Consider the following 9250-nt stretch of genomic DNA (forward strand, 5'->3'; position numbering starts at 1 on the left):
ATTAGACTGCTTTAGGACCTACGTCTGGAAATACCATTGTGCAGTGCTGTCAGCAGGCCTCACCGAAGAAAGGAGCAAGCCAAAGAGAAGTCTCTCCTGCTTCCTGCTTCCAATGACAAGGTCTCTCCTGCTTCCAGTTACAAAGAAAATTTGCCATTACAAATGCTTTTGTCACTCATCCTTTTCAGTATTGATTTACCCAAATATAGTGTGGTTAGCTCCTAGCATCTCTGCRCTGCGATACCGTCATTCATCACGATGATAACACAGTGCTTGGATCTATAACACTAGATTTGCCAGCATTTCTCCACCTTCAGTGTCTTGGTGCTACCACTGGAAGAAACCTCTACTGAAGTCACTGCTTTTGTGATGAGCTAGGCAGACTGGTGGGCTTCTTTTTCTCCCTTACATCACGGAAAAAATAACATATGTGAACTATTTTTGCTGCACTTTATATGATTTGAAGCTTGAGAACCTGAGGAGAAAATGTAGACTGAACCCCAAGAGAAAGGCATATAAAATCAAGAGATGTGTTTGTGTAAATGTATGTGTGCTTATAACCCCTTTAAAAATAGGCAAGTGAAAGAGCTGTTAAAGGAATGGAAGAAAAAAGAGAAGAATGCTTGCTGGATGAATTGCAGTAGAAGAAAGCATTTGAGAAAAATGCTAATGGAATGAAAAATGGAGAGTGCACTGAGAAAATAAAAGATTATTTCTCCTGTGCTATGTTTGGAATAGGAACTCCAAAAAAACGGCCTGCAATAAAAGCATAGCTTTTCTGGCTGTATTACCCCGGTTATTGCTGTGCGTAACTCATAATGGCTAAAATTACGTAACCCAGTTTAAGATGCTTGCATGGTATACAGCTCGCAGCCTCACAAAATGMTGTTGGTGGAGCAATGCAGAATGAGTCAGTGCAGAACCACTTGCCAATATGTGGTTTTAAAAGGCACTACACTGTTTAAGGTCAGGTATGCTTTCAGAATCCAAATGCACTTTGAAAATTTTGAAGAGGAAGGTTATTAGCTTTGTTGTTCTGCTGTATTTTAATATGAGTTTTGTTGCATGTTAAGATCTGCAAGTGACTCCTGTGATTATTACATATGCACAGAGGTACACACATGCACACACACATACAGATTCTTGGCTTTGCCATTTCCCTCTATCTGCAATGCAGTGTTTCACTTTTAGGACAAAATGCTGTGTCTGCCACTTTTCATAGTTGGAACTGAGTCTGATAGTCATTGCTTAGAAGAGTGTTTAACCCTCCAGATATAGTTTCTTAGTTCATGTACTTAGACTGACAAGTGCCTACACATGGACATGTTATAAACCAGTTGGGGAAAGTATGTATTCTGAAGAAATGGCCTAGGTTTCCAAAAGTAAGTGAAAGGAGAACCTGATGGTAAGCAAAGCAAAGAGAGAAATCATATTTTTATTTTAGAGAAGAGGAAGCTGGGTCAACTCTATGCTGCTGATTATTTCATTGAGTACCAGGAGATAACACACAGAGCAAAACCAAGAATCTGGAAGTTGGACAAGCATCAGCTTCCAGTTTCTTAAATTCTCTTTTAAATTAAGTGTTGGATAAGGAAAAATAATCTCATCAAGTGACTGAGATATTTTGGCTTTATGTCTGCTTTATAGTTATATCAAAATGTAAAGAATGTTACATGAATTGTTTATTCAAATACTTATGACGATAGAACAACAAATTAAGGCAAAGAAGGCACTAGAATAAAAATGATCTAAGCATGATTGGCTCTATCTAGCTGTTTCCTCTAGATAATGCTGTAACCTGAGTGCACATAAAAGATATGCTGCTTGAATACACACTTAATAGAAGATAATCCCTTCACTTTAGGTTTATACAAACAGAGATGATGACTTTCCTCCCACCCTCTAAATTATATGGTATAACTAGCTATTTTCCTGAGCGTGCAGCAAAACCTTTCAGACCAAAGCACAAGTTTCAGAGATGAAAAGCTAGCATCCAGAAACAAGAACTTTGATATCTGGGGTAGCATCTGTCTCTCAATATGTTTTTTAGGCTTTTTATGTCTCATGATAGATGCCGCAGATCGTACTGCTTCTTTTAAAAGGCAGTTGCCATGTCTATGTGTGCAAGCCCCAGAGAAGAGTTTTATAAAGCAGAGAGCACTGTGTTCCGGAAGACAGGAGCAAACTCTGAAAACATAAAGAACAGAAATAGTCAGGGACTAAGAAATCAGTAGTTAACAAAGTTTATATGCAAGGGGGGAGGCTCACCAGCTTTGTAGGCAAATACACTGCTGACAGGGCTGCTCAATAGAACAAAATCTGTGTGCGGTTTATTCCCATTATAGAAAGTCAAGATGTTTTAGTCTGAGGTACTTGTAGACTGCTGAATGCCGTGATGCAGTATAGCCACCGATGTTAACGCATGCACAGGCACACCATTTTTGTGAGCTATATCCCTGTTCGATAGGTATGAAAACCACTGCACAGAGAATTTAGGTGTCTTGCTGAAGGATACAGGTAAGTGAGGTAAGGTTTCCTCATGTGCGAGTGATGTGAAGGACGACTATCACTTGGGGGTGGTGTGTTAGAGCTTAAGGGGGAATTCCCCCCTACAACTCTACAGCAACAGCAAAAAGTGAAAGAGGAACAGAAAGGACATCTGCACAGGAATCCACTGGTTTTCATTTTCACCAGTGCAAGGAAAGGGAGATTCATGGTTTTGCCACAGCCGCTTCATGGGTCCCTCTCCCTCGCAGGGGCAGCTCTTGGCTGCCGGTTGGACCCAAACGACAGCCACCCCGTCTTTCTTCCAGTCCTTCCTTTCTGTCTGTCTCAAGTACTGGCCCTGCCGGTTGTGAATATCTTTCAGCAAAATGAACGTAAGGCCCCAGCCTTACACAGCCCTCCCCAGCATCTCCTAGATGATCAGCCTGGATGTAGGAAATGACAATACATGTACACATCCCTGTGTTTTGTGTCGGAAAAACTGTCATTAGTGGGGTCTGCTGACTTTCTTGTCACTAGAATTTTTAACAAAATACTCCCTGCTCTCAAGCTAAGGGAAAAAATAAAGGTGCAAGGAGTGCAGATTTCAAAACTGAAAAACAAACATGAAGTCTAACATGGCCCAAATACAACCTCTGCAGAGGCCAATAGAGGCCATTCTACTTTTGTAGTGAAGGACTGAGGAACAAGTTAGTGAAAAATGTTAAAATGCTAAATATAAAACACATTTAAYGCCAAAAGTCCCAAATGGAAGTAGAAAAATATGAATGTTGCTTACAAGTAATCTTCAAATAATCTCATTGCAGACCGCATCAAGCTGCTTGACACCTGTGAGAAAACATTTATTGCTAAACTAGTAGAAGGAAAATAAGCCTTAGCAAAATATTATGAGATATTTATTACATTCCAAGCATTGTAAAATATGTTCTACATGGATTTTTGATTATTTTAAAATACAAGGATTGGGGGGGGCACTAATAAAGAGGGTGTTTACTAAGGCTGAAATGTTCACCTGATTATCTATGGCTTTGCTGACCCCTCATTTTCCATGAGAAGCTTAAAAGTGCAAAGGCACATCTTCAGTAACTTGGCAAATATATTTGTTACTGAAGACTACACATATAATTAGATACATGCACATGTATATAGAAGAATATTTACAAATGCATCTAGTCTGTGAAATGGCTATATGCACAAATGAAGAATGTGGGAAAATTGGAGGGAAGCTCCAAAGCAGGTCAGGAAGAATGCTAAGAGGTTTAAAATTCATGGCCATTCAAAGTCAAAGCAACTGGGTTATTTGTTCTAAAAAGTGAAAGACTGATAGGGCCCCAGTCAAGATCCCACAGTGTTAAAACAAGGGTATTGTGTGGGGCAAAAAATGTTTCTATTTTCCACTTTGGGCAAGACAGCCTACCTCACTCTCCCATAAGCAAACCATTGAGCTCATCCATTTGCATTTACTATTACACCCCTGCTTCTGCAACAAAGCTGACAATCAACTGTTTTCACTAGTTGCTGGAGCAAGAACAGGAGGGAAATTTAACTTGCAGACTCTCCATATGAGCAGATTTTAAGGACATTTAGCCAAAGCTCTGTCTGGAATGACCCAGATGAACTTCATTCTGACTCACTAGTAAGGACTGGACTAGAACTAGGTGATTTCTAGCAATCACTTTGTGCTTTACATTTCATGCTCTCTGGCAATACAGTTTGGTTAAGAAGGTATTTTTACAACCAAATGTAGATCTGAATTCTATGAAGGCATTCCTTCAGAAGTAAAACATTTTAAATTGGCTTTTAAAAATACAAGTAGGATGATTATTTTGAAGTTTTCCCAATTAATTTTCATGAAATGGGCCAGCATGTGGCTGCTGCCTGAACAGAGCAGCTGTTAGTATTTAATACTTGTGTATTCCTTTGTTTTCTCTGGAATTGGGTGCATATGTTTGGCCAATAGCAAATCCTGAAAAAAACCCAACAAAATGCTCTGCCATTTAGCATGCTTTAAATAGCAAAAATTACACACCTTCATATGCTTCAGTAAAAATAGCTCTGTGTGACTGCACATGGATTTATACCATTACATGACTGGTTAAATAGTGGATCCAGAGCAGCAATGTGCAGATAAAAATAAATGTTGTTACCAAATATAATCAACGCATGAAAAAAGAGCCATCAGAAGAGGTCAGCATTATCTAAGAATGGTCAGACTACTTGGAAATACTTGCTCTGTCTCATCTATTACTTCCCTTTTTGACTTTCCAAGAATGCTACCTGCTCTGACCCACCATCTCTGAGGCTTCTCTGTGCGGAAATGCTGTTGTTACAGACCAGAAATTCGGTGGAGACAGAAGAGAGCAGCCACGAATGACCAAGTGCCCAAGGGAACAGAATAGGGGGCTCGCTCACTTCCCATTTGACAGCTAGGGATACAGGGCCAACCTTTGGGGGGGAGACAGATAGGCAGGAAAAAGAGATAGCTTGTGAGGGGAAGAGGTACTTAATTCTGGAATAGAAGTCCACAAGCAGAGGTTGTTTTTCTAATTGTTATTACTGTAATGCTATTTAATCAGAAGAAAGGGTCAAAAGACTCAATTTCAGTCTCCTTGGTATGCTTTGACTGAAGAGGTTCACGAAGCCTGTTTTAGTTTACCAGGATATGTATGCAGAGTTCTTGTCTACTGACAGAGCAGAATATAGTAGTCACTTCACGTGTATGTCCTCAGGCTGGGTTTAGCCCGGCCCTAAATGTGTGTATGTATGTCCTCAGGCCGGGTTTAGCCCGGGTTTAGCCCTATATTGTCATTTTAAGACAATACATCCTAATAGGAAGATGTGGAGAGCCAACTCTGAAGATTAGCTTGGCTTTGTAGGATTGCTTAGCTGCTGTGCTGTATGGAAAATGCAGGATGATAACAGATGTAGAGCTCACCACTCATAAATATTTAAGTGATAAGACACAATAGGCAGAACCTTCATCGTTGCAAGACTCAGTGATACAGTATGAGACACAAAGCCCAAGAACAAAGGCCATTAGCTACTTACAAAGTGCAATGTTTCCTTAGAAATGTACTTGTGAGTGTAGTCATTTTTTCCATACAAAATACAATATACTCAAAAAGGGAAAACACTAAAATTTATGTATTCACTAACCATTATTGACAGTGAGCAGTTACTGACAGAGATAAGACCTGTCTGACAGCTGGTCTGGAGAAGATAGCTATATCCTGGATGCTAACATGCCTTCATGATTAACAGTGAGACTGCATCTGTTATTTAACTAGAATGGCAAATCCCTGAGAGGAATTTGAAATTATAGGAGCTGATTCTGCAGCCTTGCATCTGAGGCTGAAAAAGTGTGTGAGATGTCTTTATGATTTTAACTAATTTTCAAAATTTTCAAAACTTTATACATATATAGTCATGCTTTCAGCAGCACGGAGGAAAAAAGTTAATTCAATTCTGAAGGATTTTACTTCTCTCTACTCAAATGAGCAGTGACTCTAACTCAATTGCTGATGAACAAATATTCTAAATCCACTGCTGAAATTTCATCTCTGGGTTAAGAAGCATGAATTGTACTAGGCTTACTGAGGTTTTCCAGGATGGAGGAAGACTTTTAGAAGAAAACAAGTAAAAGGAAACCCAGGAAAATCAGATTTAGGGGCACTCTGAGACAGAAGCAAGGGTTTAGGTTGTCTTATCCAGACACAGTGGAGAAGGGCCCTGGGACAAGTGGGACCTAATTTAGATTGTAAAGAAATGACACTCAAGGAAGAAAACAGGAATATAGGCCTTTTCTTGTTTTTAACTCTTTCCTCTCTGATACTTCAAGTAAATCAATAATGCTTTTATTTAATAATTTATTCCCTGTGACTACATTTTTTTGACACTGTCTGTAAATCATGGAGTTTATAGTAGGGCTAAATTCCAACTAGTCTTACAGAGGAAAAACACTGATGAAATAGAATTTTTGATTCAGGAACCAGTCCATGAATACGAGGACTTGCAGGACTTCCTGTCAGAAGTACAAACACAGTGCAAAAACTTGGAAAGCTTATCAAAGGAAAGAGCAATTGAGTATTCAAGGGCATAGGCTATCTTGAACTGTGACAGCAGTCCCCTACAAAGGAGCTATTAAAAAACCAGCATTCTGTATCTCTTATAGGAGATGAATACTCCAACCACCTCACCTTTTCTTCTCCTTTTTTTAAAACAGTCTCTGGGAAACCAGAGTAAAGGTATTGGAAATTTTAGGCCAGTTAATTTATTAAAAGTACAACTCTTGCTCACCATCAGTAACTTTATTGCCCATGAGAAATTACAAACTGTTCACCTCAATCTTTGTCTGTAACAGAGGGATAACAGGCTGCAGCAGTGTAGGTTCTTCAATACTGCACTGCGGGCAGCTGTGGGGGTAAGTGGAAAGTTGAACATGGTCACTGACTGGCCCCTCTGCTGAAATTACTGGCTGCAGTTCTAGCGAGTGCCTATGATGCTGATGACTGTATGTGATCAGGATTAAAAGAAAAAAAATTATTTAGAGTGTCAGTGCACTGGAAAGTACATACTAGCTTAGATTAGCCGGTACCAGCCATCCCTGTTGCTCTGTTCTCACAGGTTTCCTCATTACCCTGGCCCTCTTCAGTAAACTGAATCAGCAGTACCACATCCTCCATGTGAATCAGATCAACTGTAACCCATCACAAGACCTTGTCTGCCATTACGTGGCAGGAGGCAAAACTTAGAGCACTGCTGATTTCAAAGCCAGTCCTACAGAAAAAGGCTGAAGTGTTCATAACATTATAGGCACTATAAAACTGCTGCTGCTAAGCTTTTAAAACCAAACTGCAGATGTCACATGGCTTCAATATTGATGTTTAAGTGTGTTACTTTTCTCCTTTAGCCACTGAAATGCAGTTTTATTCTGCCAAATCTTTCTATAGACTTACAGACATGTTTCTGGAGTGTTGATTTAGCTATTTGTGTCTCGAGTTTCAAAATTAATAGCCAGCTACTGGATAGTTATAAAAACGTTTGTTACAGAAAACAGATTCTCAGTGCAAGCCCTGAAAGAGACCTGGAGTAACTGGGTCCTAGAAAGGAAATCTCATAGATTGACCATGAACTTCTGCGCACAGAATCCCCTGTGAGAGACAATTTCCTAATTTTTTTTTATCTAGCATGCAGTATCTTGCCCTCAACTGAAACAGAAAATAAAGGCAGTAATACTGCAACCTGCAACTTCCTTTCAGTGAAGCTGTCTGAATTTCTGGAGGCCCAATTTCACAAACTGCCTGCGAATGTATGGGAGAGCACGCACTTCCCCACTCACGCTGTACTGACTTTGCTCTTCCTACAAGCTCTTGAGGGTTTCTAGACTTTGTAGACAATCGTGCTATTTTGGAGACGTCCATTGCAACAGAAGGTAGTTTCTCTGTAAACACCTGGCTGAGCATCTACCCTGCTCAGTAAGGGCACAGGCAGAGGGGCTGAGAGTGAGCCAAAGGGCCTGATTCACAACCGGCAGATCTCAGAGGGCTCCCAGCGTTGGCACTCCTTGCCTTTCAGGAAGGGTTGTCTCAAGAGGGATTAGGAACAGAGTATTTCCTTAGGTGGTGATGGCTATTCCCCTAAGTCATGTACAGGAATATTGCTACCGGATTCACAAGAGGACAGATGTTTTTCTTGACAGGGAATTGGGGTTGCCACTACAAGTAGTGTGGTCCCACTCTTTTGTATGCTGGGAAGAAAAAAAAGCAGCCTAATTCTTAATTTTCACTAGAGCAGCTGCAGCAGTGTCCTAGCCAGCAGGAAGCAAGACCAGATTGCAAGCAGTAGCCCTTGGCTTTCTCTAAATGGAAGCACAGAAAGGAAAGCTTCTCCCAGCAAAGGGGGAAATGTTGTGAATGTATTTTCAGTGCCCAGACACTGCTGTTTTGAGCTAGAAGGGATGCGTTTATGTAAGTATACTTATCTATCCTTTTGGAGCCATCTGCATGATTAGGCTTTATCTGAATGCCTGCCTCTGGTTTTGCAGTCAGCTTCATGGGCAAGTTCACATTACTACTAACAGGAGAAGCGTTGAGGGGCAGGGAGTGAATTACCATTAGGCCAGCACAGGGGAAGTCGCCAAGGCACTGCTCTAGCAATAAACAAAGCACTTCAGCCTCTGTGCTAGTCAACTCAGCCACCGACTGAAATCACTTTAAGAACAGAATCAAGAAAGCACAGAAAACGGAAAGCTGCATTGCAGGGCGAGGTATCTGTTTATGACTTTGCACTGAAGGCCTGGCTGCTGCAGCCCCTGCTACCACGTCCCACCTGAGGAAAACCGAGCAGATTTTGCAAAAACGGCTCCCAACGCCAAAGAGCTGCGGTAGCGGGAGGCGGTAGGTGAAAATACCCGGGGGGGGGGGGAGGAAACCGCAAAGACTGAGGGGAAAAACGAGGTGTGTGGGGGGAGCCCGCCACAAACCCCTGCTACCCTGAGCGCCACCTCCCCGGTGCCGGGGACGGCGGGCCCGCGCTGGGCGGGAGGGCCAACAGGGCGGTTAGGCTTCCTCCGTGGAGGAAAACCGCCATCACCGTCCTCGGCCGGCCGTTACCCAAACTCACCGGCGGCGAGAGCCCGCAAATAACCCCCCACACCCCCAGCGACGGGAAAGGCTACCCCCGGCCGCCCACAGCAGCGCTCCCCCGCCAGTCCCCTCTCAGGCCACGGCCGCCTCCGCGCGGCCCC

General features: G+C 41.9%; 1 protein-coding gene across 1 annotated transcript in view; it reads left to right on the forward strand.

Moving 5' to 3' along the window:
• The first annotated feature begins 8842 nt into the window (after positions 1–8842).
• Positions 8843–9250, forward strand: part of TTC39C (tetratricopeptide repeat domain 39C) — a 39323-nt gene continuing 38915 nt past the window's right edge. Inside the window, exon 1 of the mRNA XM_026058641.1 lies at positions 8843–8900. The gene's annotated coding sequence lies outside the window, so the exon portion shown is untranslated. The remainder of the gene's footprint in view (positions 8901–9250) is intronic.

Source organism: Apteryx rowi, unplaced genomic scaffold (genome assembly GCF_003343035.1).
Source record: "Apteryx rowi isolate R43461 unplaced genomic scaffold, aptRow1 scaffold_149, whole genome shotgun sequence".
Classification (NCBI taxonomy): Eukaryota; Metazoa; Chordata; class Aves; order Apterygiformes; family Apterygidae; genus Apteryx; species Apteryx rowi.